The following is a 17,193-nucleotide window of genomic DNA, read 5'->3' as shown; positions in this document are numbered from 1 at the left end:
ATGCCGGCAGAGAAAGAATCTAATTCCGAGAAAAGAATTATGAAAAGGGTGACAAATGATAATTCAACAACTGTACTTTTCCCCCAAGTCACACCACAGCAAAGTGACCAATATTTTGATCACGCCCTTGACACCATCATTATACACTATTTTACAAACAAAAGAGGATCTCAGAAATTGTCTCCATCTTTGTACGATTTCGCTTACATTTTAAATCATATACTCGTTTTTTCTTACTTGCAATCGTTGCGTTTGCTACTTCTTTTAAAAATCTCCTGTGCAACATTGTTTTTTATTCTTTAAGAGATATTCCCATATAAACATTGTATTTTGATACAGGTGTTTGTAAGTTGGTTGCCATGACACACCCTCATTTTCATAGATGTAGTAATGATGATCTATCTGATGTTTTTCAAGGTAGATACTGCCACATTTGCAGCAAGAAAATGAACGTAAGCAAAATTACACTAGCAAAACTGAAAACTTTAGATGAGTTTACACTGAGGCAAATAAACGAAATAAAATTAAATATAGAGGGTGTTGATACGAACACCAGTACACACTCTTACATCTCTTTGCGATCCACACACTCAAACACACTCACACACAAACATATGTGTAATTATATATATATATATATATATATATATATATATATATATATATATTATGAACGTTTGTATGTATCATTATGCTTTTATATATCTATGAGTGAGTCACCACTATCTAAATTTTTGTTGACTTACGGAGAGGGGTTAAACTAACCTAAAGGTCATATTGTGAACTTAGGCGTATAAATGTATGTATGTAAGTTTGTATGTATGTAATTGAATGTACTGTATATATATTTGTATCAGTGTGTGTGTGTATGCATGTGCGAGAGAAGTTTTGCATTTAAATATATTGAAACAAACAATAACCTCCCCACGTTGATACCAGCTATCAATAATGCAAATACACATCATATCGAAAATCCGTTATCTGGGGCCAAATTCTAAAGTCTGACTGTAGAAACGGGGCGCTTTTTGTGTGCACTTTGTTCGCGGCAAATTTTCAGTATCTAATGGTAGAGCTCTAGAATCCACATTGTTTTCCCGGCTAAAAGTTCATGTTCGTGTTTCTTCCATGTTCAATCACGATTAACAAATGATGCGCTCTTAGTTACCGCAACGACACCACACTTATCACTCACGGGTCTCTTATTCGGGATTATTTGAAGCTATTGCAGATAGTTTTCAATCACAGATTAGGCTTGCATGAAGTATCAAGATAGATGTCAATAGGTATATCCCACTACTACTAAGAAGAAGAAGAAATAAAAGAACATTGAGGTGAGGGAAGATACTGAAATCAAGATCTTCAAGTAGCATACCATTACTGCTGAGCTTCAAGTTCAATCAAAGTGCAATGCCTTTGTAATATATGTAATGAAAGTTACCAAAAAGCCTCTCTGAGAAAAAAACCCCCTAAAAAACACATAAAACAATAAAATAAGAAACAAAAGTACACATTTTCGAGTCTTTTCATTCTTCATTAATTTTTCAGTAATCCTCCGATGAAAATATGACCTATAGCATTCTTTTTTTTTCTGCTGCAAACGTTTACTCCTCGATACCCTCGTTGTTGTGAGCAGACGTTCATTCAGTATTTTAGCCGTCGTTATGCTTTGCTTAAAATGAAATCTGTATTGATGGACGTGACATGCTGTAGGTGAGGGTAAATAATGAATAGATGTGTACATTATATTCATAAAGCTATCACGGAAGAATGTATTATTATTTATGTTCATTTACGCTTTTTGTTGTTGTTGTTGTTGTAGTTGTTATGGGGACGAAAAAAAAAATACTACACGCATGCTGAAGCGAATGACATCATAAAGCCCCTGGATCTGGATGGTCCGCCCGTCGATGACAATAGCTGATCGCTAATTAAGTGAAAAGTCCATTAAGCACGAAAAATCGAGAAGACTGATAATGTTTTCGCCTCATTCGGCATCATCTAAAGATTAACCATCCATCTTAGAAGATGAAGAATGGTAGGAAAGGAGAAGAAGAGGAAGAAGACACACAAGGCCCGCAGACAATGAGGGAAGGAAGGGAGGAAAATAGCCCTGTGATGGGATTCTGATTAATGAAATGATTAAAATACATTCTGTATCCATCACTCAACGTACACGTCCTCGCCGCGGGACAGCCGCCGCGCTACAAATTTCCCCCCGCGCCTTATCGAGGGAACAATCAACACGCAATTTGCGCGGGAACGTCTATTCAGAGCACACGCTACACATGCACTACTCATTGTTTCTCAGATGAAACAGAAAACAAGAAGGAAAAAAAAAAACATACGGAAGGGGGAAGGGGAGGGTATTGCTGGCCAAGACATTTACATGTTGACCGACTTAATCATTTGTTTACTTCTTGCAAAGAGTGTGTGATCAGAATTTGGTGCAGACCATGTGTCGTCCGCAGACGATAAATGCATTTCTATATTTTCCCCATTTTTTATGGCTCATGAACGAAATAAGCATATCCCCATCATGCTTAAGCTACCTGTTCAACTCCAGGCCGTCATGTCCCGACGGTCTGGCTGCTTTTCACACTTTCATTCTCTGAGAAGTACAATAAACGTATGCTTTTGAAACTAAAGCATTTTAACGACATCAGGTATTGGAAGATAATAATCGAAACTCACTCTCACACCATCACACACACATATACACGATCAAATACGTGCATATACATAACTATACATACACATACATACTTGCACACTGTATTGTGTTATGGTTATTAAGATTAACATAACATCAGCAACTGAACTCGAAATTATAATATTGATAAGCAAAAAAAAAGAAAAAATCGAGAGTTGCTAGAGTAAAGAACTGCTTCTACCATATTATTAAGTACAAAACCCATCTATCTTTCTCCAGCAAAATATTAATGAATTGTCTAATGATCTTTATCGCAAGAGCCTGCCTACTTGTCGAGTACACTTTTGTGCGAAAAAAACAACAACATGCTTACAATTTCCATCATTTTTAATTTTCCACATATTGTCCGCTGGAAATCTGTACAAAATGTATAGAGAGTGGGTCCAGTGAGGCTAATTTCATATCATATTCAAACATAGTTCCTACATGATATTCACACAAACACACACGCAAACACACACACATACACCCTCACAAAGGAACACACACATACAAACATGCACACATACATACACACACACACACACACACACACACACACACACACACACACACACACACACACACAAAGCGCAAAACAAGAGTTCTTGCGTCCAAGTGATATCCTGACCAGTTACTATCTCTTCACAAAGAGCCTGATATGCTGGTGCCAACAGGAAGAGAGGTGAGCATTTCACGGACATCTTTTACATGCAGTTTTGATACAACTCTTTCCCTGGTCAGTGCTGAGACTATCAGATTTCCAGTTGTGACGAGGCCACAAAACAGCTGGCGAAAATCTATTGTCAACGATATGCGGGGTGGAGGTATAAAACTGATAGTGATGATCTATCTTCTCTGTGGGAATGGTTGATAGGACTTTCAAACCCACGTGAATATATTTGCATGAATATTCATAAGCATATTATCATAATATGTGTATAGGCCCTATGTTGAGTGTGCGTAGTTCTCCTATTTACGGATGATACCTAATAAGAATGAACGTGAAACTTGACGTTGTATGTCTATTTTCATCACTTGCCAATATTCACACGATCGGTCAATAAGATTTTTTTTTTAAACAACACACACATATATTATATTCGTATACACACAGACACATAATGCTATATATGTATACGCACTTGTTCACTGAGATATATATGTGTATAATAAGTTTATTGTGTAAATACATGTATATCAAATTTATGTAGATTACCAATTAATTGCAAGTGCAAGGATTAAGCAAAAGGTTATTTTCTTTGTTTATGTAAGTGTTTAATATTGCTTGTTTGTTTGTTTTTATGTATGCGTCTGCAGTTTACTTCAACATCCTTCCTTACCATGCTTCCATCACTGATATGCATACAGTTATCAGACGTACATTGACAAGGAGTGAAATTGGAACGATGTTAAACGACGTTTTAATTCTATTGTCCCCTGTCTTCAATTATAGATTTTTCCGCCACTGACTTAGGCACACACGTTGTGACATGGCTGTGATACCAACTTTCCAGACTGGCCTGATGTTGCACGTATAACATCATACGCCGTCAATATCAACATCACTTTAGCTGAAGTCATCTGAGAACAAATTTGATTTTGGCTTCACGCCGCGTTCAAGAGAAGCGGCAACTTCCAAATCGTGTCAGCAATGAAAGAAGCATAGGGCATCAGGGGAAAAGGGAGAGAGAGAGGGAGAGAGTGAACAAAAAGTGATAAAGTTGAAAAAAGAACGGAACAGAATTAACGCAAAAAGAAGAAGCTTTTCTTTATATGCTTGGGCGCGTGTTTGAAGAAAGAATAATGTGTCAGCTTTGGACCAAATGCATCGCCCAGTCGCTGCTTTTTCCATTCATGCCAACACGCCTTTGCTACCAAACCAACGACGAGTCGACGACGAGTCCACAAAACTCATCAATCTTGTTTTGCGAAAGAAAACAAAACCCTGTCAATTTTGTGTGCTAGTTATTTTAGATGGAGCGGCTTGCTTTTTTCTCCTCTCTCGTCATTTCTTTGCACAGCACACACGCAGTGTTAGGGGAAAAAATACACTCGGTGTATGCCAAAACCATATAACAGACATTGTGTACACATTGACTACATATTTGTGTAGAACTAAATCGCCCATTGAAAAGAACAGATAAAGACTTGACGAGCCATAAAGCAAGTAAAAATATGAATCAATGAATAGGCAAGCTAGCAATTGTCGACTTCATAGCTGTAAATATTGTTTAAAAATCTCAGGCACACAATGCAAGTGTTATGGCAATTTATATGTTTTGATAACAAAAGGCAAAAAAAAATCTCTCTCCCTCTCTCTCCCTCGCTCTCTCTCTCTTACACACGCACAACAAAATGTACAAATCTAATCATACATCACATCGTAAAACAGTGCCTACAAAATATGTGTTCAAACCAATTCTAAAACATGATTCTAATTGATGCCTAAAATAATTTTGATGCAATTTTCGGGAGGGAAGGTGCTTAAGGGATATCGCACATAAAAGTGAGGAATATCACATATTGTTTGTAAGTAAAAGGAGAATCACTATATTTTAGATTTAAAAATCTGACTCTTTTTAATGTTGCAGCAACTATATTTGAAGTTCTTTATTACTTCATTCAGCTTGTCATCAAGAATTGCAGAAAAAAAAGGAGAAAATCTTAATGCTTTATTCATCCACTTCTTTTTTCGAAGTTGAATAAACGGTAATGTTCACAAATCAAGTTTCATGGGTCTTGTTCAACGGCTGTAGAAAACTGTGTCGGGACGATTATCATTAATTCCTTTAAAAAAAATTGTGAAAGAATATTATCAAGATTCTGTTTTACTCTCACTCTCACTCTTTTCTCTCTTTAGAAGGGATGTCATAAAAGACGAACATATTCCATAACGATATTTTGTTTCGTCTCTCATGTAAGCCGTGAGCAGTGATTACTATGTAGTGCAAGTAGCAAATTGATGCAGACACGGGAGTTTGGCGGGCGACGCCAGCCGACATCCGTATTAAGTGAGATGGATGGCGGATACAGGGCACAGTGGCAAAAAGAGCTAAACCGTTAGCGCTCTCCTCCCTTTTCTGACGGTCTTCTGTCATAATTGTGATTTGGATGTGTCAATTCCGATCATTCTCGAATCTGAAGGGGGAATGTTTATATTATACGCCTTCCTCCTTTTGATTACATTAGGTGTTAGTTCCTGTCAAGCCAAGGAAAGCCGCTACCTGATAATCACCGATGAAACTGTACAAAAAAAAAAACACCCATCAATTAAAGCACGCAACACGCGTCAATATCACTTCTGTAAACTGCACTAGTAAATTTATACACGATCTGAAGAGGGATGGCACTGCGAATATTGAAGAGCACAATCATTTGGCGAGAATTTTTGCAACGCCGCTATTGATTTTGACAAGCACCACAACAGTTTGTCGTTTAGTGTAGATTTGACTGTTAACAAGTCCACTATATGTTGTCATAAGTTGTAAGTATGCAATGTTTTATCAGAATTTCTGTGGTATATTCTCTATTTCAATTCATCACTTAGATTATATAATATTTACTAAAGTGCAACGCAAGGAATGTTCATGGTTAGGCGATAACCAAGATAAAAAAAAATATCAAAATCCAACAGCAACAACAACAACAACAACAAATGAAGGCAAAAAGAACAAAGAAAACAGAAAGATACATGGTCTTTCAAGTTTCTTATACATTCGCATTCAGTTACTTCAGTTACAAGTGTGAATCGAAAGCCGATGTTGAGAAACGTTTGAATTGATTAATAGCAGTCACCAAGAGATTGGATATAGACTATGAAAATTTAAGCAAGATACCTGATAACATCTGTAGAGACTTGTCTGAAGATCAAGCCGTATCTAACGGGATTAAAGAGCTATGTGAATAAGCTACTGACAGAAACGAAAAAGCAGTAATAGGTTTGCCAGAAGCAATGAAGGTTTAAAAAGAGATTACGCGAAGGCGCAAACGTATCGATCGGATACTGCATGCACTTATAAATTCGTCCCGTAGAGACTGGAGAAAGGGTCTCTGCGTCATACAAAGAATGGTGAAATTAATTATGGCTATTTCGTGCATGATGAACCTTAGGTCACTTATCCGGAGCCTCTTACAGAAAGAAACCTTTTGAGAATTTCTTGAAAAGTATATCCACTTACAAGTGCAGTTGTACTTTCCATACTTTAGCTCGTGCCAGTCTTCTGAAAAAGACAGTTAGGCCCATTGTTTATCCTTTTTTTAACCTTATCATTGTTTTTACAGACTTCCGCGTATGCTATCCAAAGGATTGTATGACATAAATTATTGAATGTAACAAATGCAAACATTTAATGATCAGATGCCTTTATTCCAGCTGACACTTGAAACATATTACAATTATATCATGAGAATCGTTAATATGATACACACTCTAAAAATGAAATGGTAAATCAACATTTTAAATGTTGTCCCTCCCCGAACTTTTAGTAAAATGTCAAATTTAACATCTAAAAATGTGGATTTTTCAGTTCATTACTTTTTATATGAAATGGTTAATCTGCATTCTGAGTATTAAATCTAACGCATTTTTACTAATTGCTGGAGGAGTGCTAATATTTAAAATGTTGATTTGCCCTTTCAATTTATATTATAATATATATATGTATATATATATATATATATATATATATATATATATATATATATATATATATGGTGTGATTGTAAATGCACATTTTCTGATCAATAACATCATCCGTTATAGATAAACGAAATGAACCCCCCCCCAAAAAAAAAATAGCCACTGGGGTGAAACTGCCTTTTGTATCTAGATAACAAACATAGGTGCATAGAGGGTGGAACCTATTGATATATTGCCCTTTCGAGATTGACGCTATTTTTTGACATTGATTCCCTTGGGACTGTCCTTCAACTATCATAGAGGTAGGCGGCTCATGATAAGGGCCTAACCCGCTTACTAGCTGTCCCCCTCAGATAGCTTTGTCGGTATTAAAAAAAAAGGACATAGTAATAAAATATGTATAGAACTTTGTTTAGTTGACTCTTGCACCCGAGCAATCTATCACATTTTTTTTTAACGCATATTCCATTTCATAGATGTCCGTGAATGTAATGTTTAATCAGCCTGCGCGATAAACTTTTTTTTTTGTAGTTGTACGGTATTTGAAGTAAGCTTTTTGAACACAAGGGTGAATAACCTTAATCTTTCAAATCTTGAACTCTCATCCAATTTGGGCAACTTTAATAAACGATTCGCAAAACTTACCGGCTTCTAGAGACTCATTGTTTTATCTTTTCACAGATGACGCGAGAAAGATTCTTTGATGAAAGAATGATCGGAAAAAAAAAGAACCTCTCTCCTTTTTCTGGCATGAGAATGTTAAATTTTCGTTTGCGTGACAAGCCTGTACTAGTATGACAATTTTCCTCCTCCTAGGTGCCATGGTAACAAAGAACTAATTTGCTCTGGCGATAAGAACTTTCAAGTTTATCATCAAATGCCTGTTTGTTTTCAGTTGAACGTTGCTTCTTGCACCAGTACCGGGAGATAAGATAGTGTCTAGCCGGTTATGATTACGATTATGATTTTTTAAAGGCAATTTGAATTCAGATATTTCAGAGTTCATATCTTTCGCAGCGTATCTCTCTTCGATTAATCTTTACGCGATAGTATTGGGTATGGTCCTATCATTATGATTTCATTGTAGGACCTATACTGCAAGAAATATTGACGTGATCACACAAAGTCTTTTATTTGTTTCACTATCAAATCACTATGATACATCAGAATTTATTTCTCTTTTTATATCACTTATTTGAATTCTTGTTACTCGTGGAGCTGACTTCCATGGGAATTGCCTATATGACATTTACGTAATTTCAACTACATTGCAACGTATCTATCTATCTATCTATCTTTCTTTCTTTGTTTCTTTCTAATCTTCATATCTATAGGTATAGGTATGATTTACACACACACACACACACACACACATATATATATATATATATATATATATAGAGAGAGAGAGAGAGAGAGAGAGAGGAAGAGAGAGAGAGGAAGAGGAAATAGATAGATAGATAGATAGATAGATAGATAGATAGAGATATGTGTGTATAGAGATACGTTTTTTGTGTGATGTGTGTGTATGAATTAGAGAGACAGAACTCCTGCCTGAAAAGACATGAAAAAATAAGTTATGAAATTAAAAGCAAACTCAAACAATTTAGTCCAATCAGGAAATTGGTAACAGAATAAAGAGAAAATACAATTATAGGTCAAATTAGAAATTAAAGCTACGGCAGGGAGGAAGGGGATGTTGGAAAATCCGATCTGTTTTTAACCACCTAACCTTAACCTCGTATATATAGCAGAGCAGCCGCGGCGTCCGTCGGCGCAGCCTGTGGCGGATTCGTACGGGGAGCTGCCGAGGTGGTGGTATAGTGGTATTGCGTTTTGTTTAGCCAGAGCCCATACGGCGTGCACAGAAGAAATACAAATTTGCCTAGCGCGCTTAGACAAACTGATGCTCCGACTTTCTGGCTCCACGACAAAATCCACGTCAATCTTTTTCTGTTTCTTTTCCCTTTTTTTTTTCCTCTCTCTCTCTATTTTTTCTCTCTCTTTCCCTCTCTCTCTCTCTCACTATACCATTTCTCCTTCGGTTTCTCTCCGCTTTTTGAATGTCTCTCACATTTTCTACACTAATTCAGAATTAATCCGTTGGGCATAGACAGATGAAAACAGACGTTTCATACTGTCTATTCTCAAATACCTGTAAATATATATATATATATATATATATATATATATGTTTGTCTGTACTTTATTATGATAAATATATCTATCTTGTAATGGAGGCACAAGCGGAAAAGTTAAAACTCATCACATTGTAAGCCATCAGTCTCCCGCGTTCGCACTATCAACTCGGAGCATACTTACACACAATACACAAACACACACACACATACACACACATGTGCATTCAAAACGAATTGGTCCCCGGTAAAAGCGGGACTTTCCATGTCTGTGTATTCTGTCAGTTGACGAGGGACTGCATTTGATGCAGACACGTTAACTAAACAAATTTGAAAACCAATTACTTCCGAAGGTTCTATTTAATGCTGCTTAAATCGCATTGTTTGATTTTGAACGTTGTGTCTGGCGAGGGCTTCGTTATTGGCTGTTTTTATCGGGAAAATCAGATGGCGCTTCCAGTTTATTTCTAAAATTGGGTGCAGCGAAAGGTTCTAAATATGAATTAAGATTTTCGATTCCTTTCGATAATTAGAGCTGTGGATTTGCTTTTTCCCTGTTCAAAAGAAATCAACAAAATACAAAGAAAAAAAAACCAACTCTATCTCTAAAACGCGGTAAAGGTCTTTCTTTTCTTTTCTTTTTTTTTTTGGGGGGGGGGGAGGGGGTTAATTTATATCGTCTTGTATGTTTTTGTACATGTGCCCTGGCTACAATAGTAACAGAAAAATCGAAATATTTTCTTTAAAAAGTAAAATATTGTGAAAATGTATAATTTTTGTTGATTACCTTTAAAATCATCTAGGCACTGTTTGAGGACATCATTTTTAAAACATGCGATTTGTGTGATGAAAGTTGGCGATGCATAATTGCTCATGATGCAAAAAGACATTTTTAAGTGCTCCATAAGACTGAACATAACACCTTCAGATGTCAGGATATCTTGTTATCTGTCCCCCCCCCCCCCCCCCCTTTCGACTATACTCCACACTCTGAGATACATTCACCAGTCTGCTACGAAACAGATATCAAAACGAACGACTTCACTGCGGACGCGTCAAATGAACAATGCGACAGCACGAATCATTTAGGATGTGAGTCTCCTATTTAATAAAAGACAGTAAAACCAGTTGCATTACTTCGATACAAAACCAGTTTCACCTGTAATTTCTGTCATCACGAACAGGTATCGATATTACAAATTACATCATGCCCTTCATAATCATAAGAGACAAGTTATATAGACAGTGACAAAAAGACATACATTCAATGATCGCAGACGATCAGACATATATTTATACCAATTTTCGTCAATAAACTTCGCAAAGACGATGGGGTCATGCTTCTCGTTAAGTGGAGATAAATATGATATGGAGAAAGTGTGATTCATTTTGAGAAGACAATCTTAAATTTCGGCATCCGTTGCAGTAAAAACGTATCAGTCATAAGTGAAAATTTGATTGCCTTTTTCTATTTTGGACACAATGAGAAACAATGATAAGCCACTACGAATGATTTCTTTTTATAGATACCAGAACATAAAAAAGAGAACCCTTACGCATTGCAAAGAGAACCAATATAAAGGCCATCCACGAAGATGACATAATAATGCTTTTTCGCTGAGGTATGAATTTTGTGCGAGTACCTCCGTACGGTAACAGTTAATTCTCGACACGGTTTCACCTGCGACGTGGAGTTTAATGTAGATATACATAATACAGCATTTCATTGTTATTATCTAAATGAAGCCTTGAAATCAATTGCCTAAGAAGAACAATTGATTGAAATGCTGTTATCCTGCTCTCTTCCAGGTCTACGTAATTAAGTATTTTGTACTCTTCTTATTTTGCTGAAAATGAAAATACCGAATGAAATTTTGAAATCTAAAGAATATAATTGGATTATGAATTCAATTGTAAAAGAATATGGGCATATCCTGACTATGCAGCCAATTTCATAGCAAGGCTTTCGTTCGATAGGAAGTATAGTTGTTTGTTCCACTCTAAAACTGATAAGATGAAATAATACCGAAGAGTGAATACTTTCGTCACCTTTTTTTTTAGTTCACACGTGAAGTGTTGGAAACGGAAAACTTCATACTCAAACTCTGTATTCTGCGTCTTGTACTCCTTGATAAATGACAGCAGCACCCTAACTGCAAGATACTGGACGACAATATAATCAGAGACGGAGAATTTATCTTTGTCTCCTGTAACAGTTCGGGATGATCTCTCAAACGGTGAAGGGAAATTATAACAAGGTGACAAGAAGACTGTTGTGATGCACTTCATAATTTGATTTTAAAAAGATTTCAACGATTCTACGCTGAGAGTTAAAGTTCCACACGTCAACACATTAAACGTTTTCTATTTCCATTTTGAACCCACCATTATGTCTTCAGTGCAAAAAAAAATACATATATATATCTCGTCAACGTTTCTTTTGGCACTCAATATCATCACCAAGATATATCATGAAAAGAAAAAAAGAAATCGTATTCATTTATGTCGCCTCCCCTGAGATTGCATCTTTTTAATGGATTGAAGAAAATGAAGAGTTGGATCTGACTGATACATTGTACTGAAATTAGGACTGAATATAGACAAGAATTTACTGATATAGCAAATCTTGATATTTTTTTTTCTGTCCGTTAAAGTTGTGAATTGTTTCCGCATCTCGTCACAAACAAGGGAAACCTTGGTAAAACTCATGATTTAATTGACACGATGTCGTCCGTATAAGAAATTTCGCAGGAAATAAATACAAACAGCTACAAACACAAACAGAGACACAGAGGAAAATCCATCCCCTTCGTGTATTCCTCCATGTGATTTTACACTTTTCAAGTGGAATATAAAAAGATAGTCAAGCATAAATATATCTAACAAAAGTCTGTACATAATTATGAATATTATCACTGGTAATGTAAGGCTGTCATTAATCAACAGTCATTGGAATGAATGAATCAATAGTGGAAACCAAGCTTTCTTTTCCCGCATTAAATTCCACTATCCGACAAATCGACGGTTAAGAAGACCAATCTCATTTTATGTACACAGCGGAGAGAGAATAACTCTCTAAAATTACATCATTTTCAAATATAGATATAAGATATCAGTGAATGGGTGAACACATTCAAAGAGTTGCAAAACATCTCAAAGAACGGAATTAAAGGTCAATAATTCTCACTGTCATTAGCCAACCTTATTGAGAACAGCAAGGGATAAATCTAGCTGAACATAGTCCTTCATTACCAGAATGCCAAAGAATAAACTTCAAATTCATGTAAATTGAATTCTGTCGTATAGCTTTCTTGAAAAAGCTCGTTTTGTGATATAAAAGATTTGTTCATAATTTCCTGAGGATTTTTTCTCACTTCACTGAATTCAATGACTTTAAACAACATAAAGCGGTTGGCAACTGGAGATCAAATGGTGGATTTAAATCTGTGCTTAACAGAGCCTGCTTCAGTGAGTACCGGTCGGTAGGAATAAGTGTACCTGAGAGTGCAGCGGATAAGCATGTTTCAATGTGTTCATTTTATAAACTTGAAAGCTGGTATGTCTTCCAGGATGTTGAGTTTGAATGATGTAGTGCTTTTATTTGTAAATACAGAAATGGGGGCAGCACTTTGATCAGTGCGTGACGTGTTTTGAATCACTGGATTATGTTTTGATTGGATCCTCTAAGAATGTCTCAAAATCTGCTTATTTGTTTTTTTCACCACGTTCTCCCGTGAAGGAGAAATGGTGCCGTTGAGGACATGTTATTCACCGCGCCATTGTGCGTCATCCCCCCAGCTCCCGTCGGGCTGTACAAGCTGTGCATAGCGCTGGCTTGTTGATGCAGCGCCGCCTGGCTGGGCTGGTGTTGGTGGTGCGAGTGAACGGACACAGGACTGAGCCCGATGCCGGAGTCGCTGGACGGGATGCTGAGCGGAATGCCGCACGAGCTCGGCTCGACGGGGCTCGTTTTCATGCTGGCGTGGTGGCCGTTAGCCGAGTGCTGAGCCGCTAACGCCTGCGATGCGCTGGACTGCTGCTGGCTTCCGACCACACCCTGATCACCGCTATCGACATTATCGCTCAGGTTTCGCTCCATCGTCATCCGTTAGGTCTCCAACCACCACCTCCTCCTCCTCCTCCTCCGCTCCCATTACAAGGCTTGCCGTCTTTCACCAACACGGAACAGCGACGCGCCTGGGTGATTGATGGCATATCGTGTTATTCTCCTCATATTTTTCTCCTTCGCCTGTCGCTCATCTTGTAGCGATGATTCTGGAACCCAGATCTTGACCTGAGTCGGGGTTAGGTTGATCAAGGTTAGGCCAGGCTGCTCCCGTTTCAGGGCCGACAGGTATTTCTGCTGCTTGAAGCGCCGCTCCCGTTCCGTATACTGTGCCTCTGCGAGAAGAGAACCCGGCGCCTTCCGGCGGTGAGTGGAGGGGAGCAGGGGCTTGGTCCAGGTCACCCAGATTCCAACTGAGGATAGTGTGGACATGTTCATATTCATGTTCATATTCATGTTCATAATCATATTCTTGTTCATTGTGGACGAGTGGTTCATCAACCTGAAACTGCAGAGAAAACAAATGGTGAGAACGAGGGGAGAATTTCCCGTCACACGTCCTGGCACAAATACTGACCAAAAAAAAAAAGTTTTTTACTACAGGAAAACAAGCTATAAAAAAATTTGATTCATTTATTCATTCATCTATTATTTCTTTATGGTGTTTATTTGTTTATCAATCTATCAAATGGTTTTAGAGAAACTGCTACCATGGCAGCCGACAGGCAGAATTGAGGTAGATTACACAGTGACACAGCATATCGATATCACATACAATTTACTTATGAAATAAAACTAACAGTAACAAAACATACATTATATGATATACATAATTACATGTAAATTTTACAACTCATTGCACAATTTAATGATGTTATCCTCTTGTAATGTCGATGACGATTAAAATTCGATTTTAAAGTTATAGATGACACAAATACACTTTTAGAAAAATAAAACCTAACACAACATTATGACGCTACATTTTCTTACATCTGTTGTCGATCACGGAATGTAAATGACACGACTATGAAAACAAAGGCGCGCACTGCTCGCAAGTATGCAAGTTTAATTCACTACTAATCACATGTTAAATAAAGCACGGCGAGCTTGTTTGAGATATGGACATCGCGCTTATTCATGATTACAGATAAAAACTTGACAAAGAACAAAAAATTATATTTGAAATTGCCTCAGCGTGTCATAATCGAATCCTCGGCATCTAGGTCACCCTTGGAAACGGGAGCAATGCATAGCGATAAAAGGTTAACTAGCTGACAAATGATTAACTTATGACACAATTGCGATGCGACCTATTTTAGTAGAGATAAAAATGGTGATACGACCCCCATGGTTCTGCGGAATAATTTGAAAGCCAATCATATCAGCATAATATTTCACAACACTAAATGGTGTCCTGAATAAACATACTCTTTAAAATCACCTGGGATGTAGAATATCATTGTTATAAAAGAGATCGCATTTCGAGCCCGCGGAAATCATAGCGCCATGTCTATATAGGTATTCCCAACGGATATTCATGGAATATTGTATTTGTTGATACAATTCTTTACTTAAATCGCGGTATTTCAAAATAAATTGTTAGAAATCAGCACACTTATTAGGGGAGGAATGAATGAATAAAAATGTGGAGTTGCCACAGTCGAAAGCGATTTCTGGTAATGTTTGAACCATGTATAGTGCCTGGTAAAAATTTTTGTATTAGCAAACGGTGATTTTTAAGAATAAAATGTTTATGAGACCAATGTGACTAAAAACCTAAATGGCTTAAAATGCTTCAGTCAGCCGGGGAAGCGCATGATTTAGAAGCAAAGCAAAAAAAAAAGCCCCCCCCCCCCCCGCAAAAAAAAAAAAACCAAAAAACAAAACAAAAACAAAACACCCAAACAAACAAACAGACATGAGCTTCCAGACAGGATGAAACATTTAAAGCCATTTAGGTTTCTTCTTGTATCACATTTGTCTCATTAACATTTATTCTTGGTAAAAAATGCTGTGTTATCAAACGGTATTTTCAAGAATAATCAATGTTTATGAGACAAAATATTAGTTATCATGATAAAATACATACTTCTGCATGACTTTACATCGTTTTTGGGGGCACTGTTTTTTTATGTGTAATCGTTTGGCATAGAGATGACTAATGATTGGGTAAAACATTGTACGAAATTCTCATGTTTTGTTTTTAGTATATCAGTCGTGTTGGGAATCATAAATGTAGTTAAGACAACAACAACGACAACAACAGTAAAGATAGAAGGAATACCCTGAGCACAAAAAGGTCTCCTTTCTGATTCTATTTATATAAATCTTGTACAGGGATATTTTTAAAGGAATTCTCTGAAGATAAAATGAGTCAGTAGCAGAGGTCAACATCGTTTAACACTTGTCTCAAGTGGAACGTCAAGTAGATCTCAAGATCGAATTAATTTCATGACTGTTTGCCGATTTCTTAGATCCCGCGTGAGCACGGTCTTCATTATAAAAGGGCACTGTATACTATTAAGCAAATACAAACTTTCCCCTAAGCAGTACCCTCATAAAAGCTTACTTTATATAGTGACCTTATACAGTCATATGCGGATCGCTTTGATTTTTCATCAGTCGGCTGTTCAGCAGACAGGGTAGCTCACGCCAAGTGTCCTATACCCCATGTGCATGTCTGTGTGTGTCCATATACATGTTTGGATGTGTGTGTGTGTTTGTGTGTGACGCAGAATGTGCGTGTTTTGATTTAATCAATTAGCCAAATGGTTAAGGAAATGCGTTTACTTCAAGTAGCAACTTTCGAGCGCAATACAAAAATTGTACTGAAAAAAAAACCCCAAGAATTTGAATAACCCTCATAATCAGTTTTTTTTTTGTTTTTTTTTTTGGTGAAAAACAAAGTGGGCGTGATAAGTGATTGTAAAAAAAAAGAGCATAGCGAAGTAAACAAGATTCAATTTTGAATACATTTTCGTTGTTAAAGGGTAGGGTATGATGTTTTTAAAGTCGACAAAATGGAGAGGCTGACATTTGAGAGCGAATTTGATTGGAGGGACCTACAGTGAAGTCATTCATTGAATGATGAAACAATTGTCATACATCTAATTCATTTATGACAATCATGTCACACTTTTAAACATTCTATGGCATCACGGACTTGTGAAAAAAATACCGAAGTGCAAAGGTCATATTGTTCAGGCCTCCATCCTTTTTACCATGCTGTCTCCTACACACCCATTTAAGTTAATACAAAGTTGAAATCCGATCTTCAATACTGATTAGTAACCATTCTGTGGAACGAAAAATTGAGGAAGGCATGCTCTTCGTGCGAACAAAAACTATGATAGAATATTGTTACAGAAATCAATTACGATATTCAAATTGAACGAACAGTCAAACTGGAAAAGGGGTGAATCATACTTGAACATGAAAATTCTCCTAAATTCAATCACTTCCCTCCTCCTCCCCCTCCCCTCTCCCCCCACCATGAAAGGGAAATATCAGGCTCAGAACTTGCGGATCTCATTTACTTTCGCAACAGAGTTGCAACGAATAAAGATAATTCGCATCTCATGAAAGTAAAGCGTTTTGTGGCTTTGTTTTTCTTTGCTTTGCTGCACTCTGTTCTGCTTTCTCGCTTGTCCGAGTTATT

The 17,193-nt window shown here is 37.0% G+C and overlaps 1 pseudogene; it reads right to left on the bottom strand.

Annotated features, from left to right (window-relative positions):
- Positions 1-12,684: 12,684 nt before the first annotated feature.
- LOC139724504 (thyroid transcription factor 1-like) overlaps positions 12,685-17,193 on the bottom strand; it is a 5,821-nt pseudogene continuing 1,312 nt past the window's right edge.

Source organism: Diadema antillarum, unplaced genomic scaffold, assembly GCF_040938485.1.
Source record: "Diadema antillarum isolate AM-2024a unplaced genomic scaffold, OU_Dant_1.0 scf00000217, whole genome shotgun sequence".
Taxonomy (NCBI): Eukaryota; Metazoa; Echinodermata; class Echinoidea; order Diadematoida; family Diadematidae; genus Diadema; species Diadema antillarum.
This window is presented reverse-complemented; position numbering and strand designations above follow the sequence as displayed.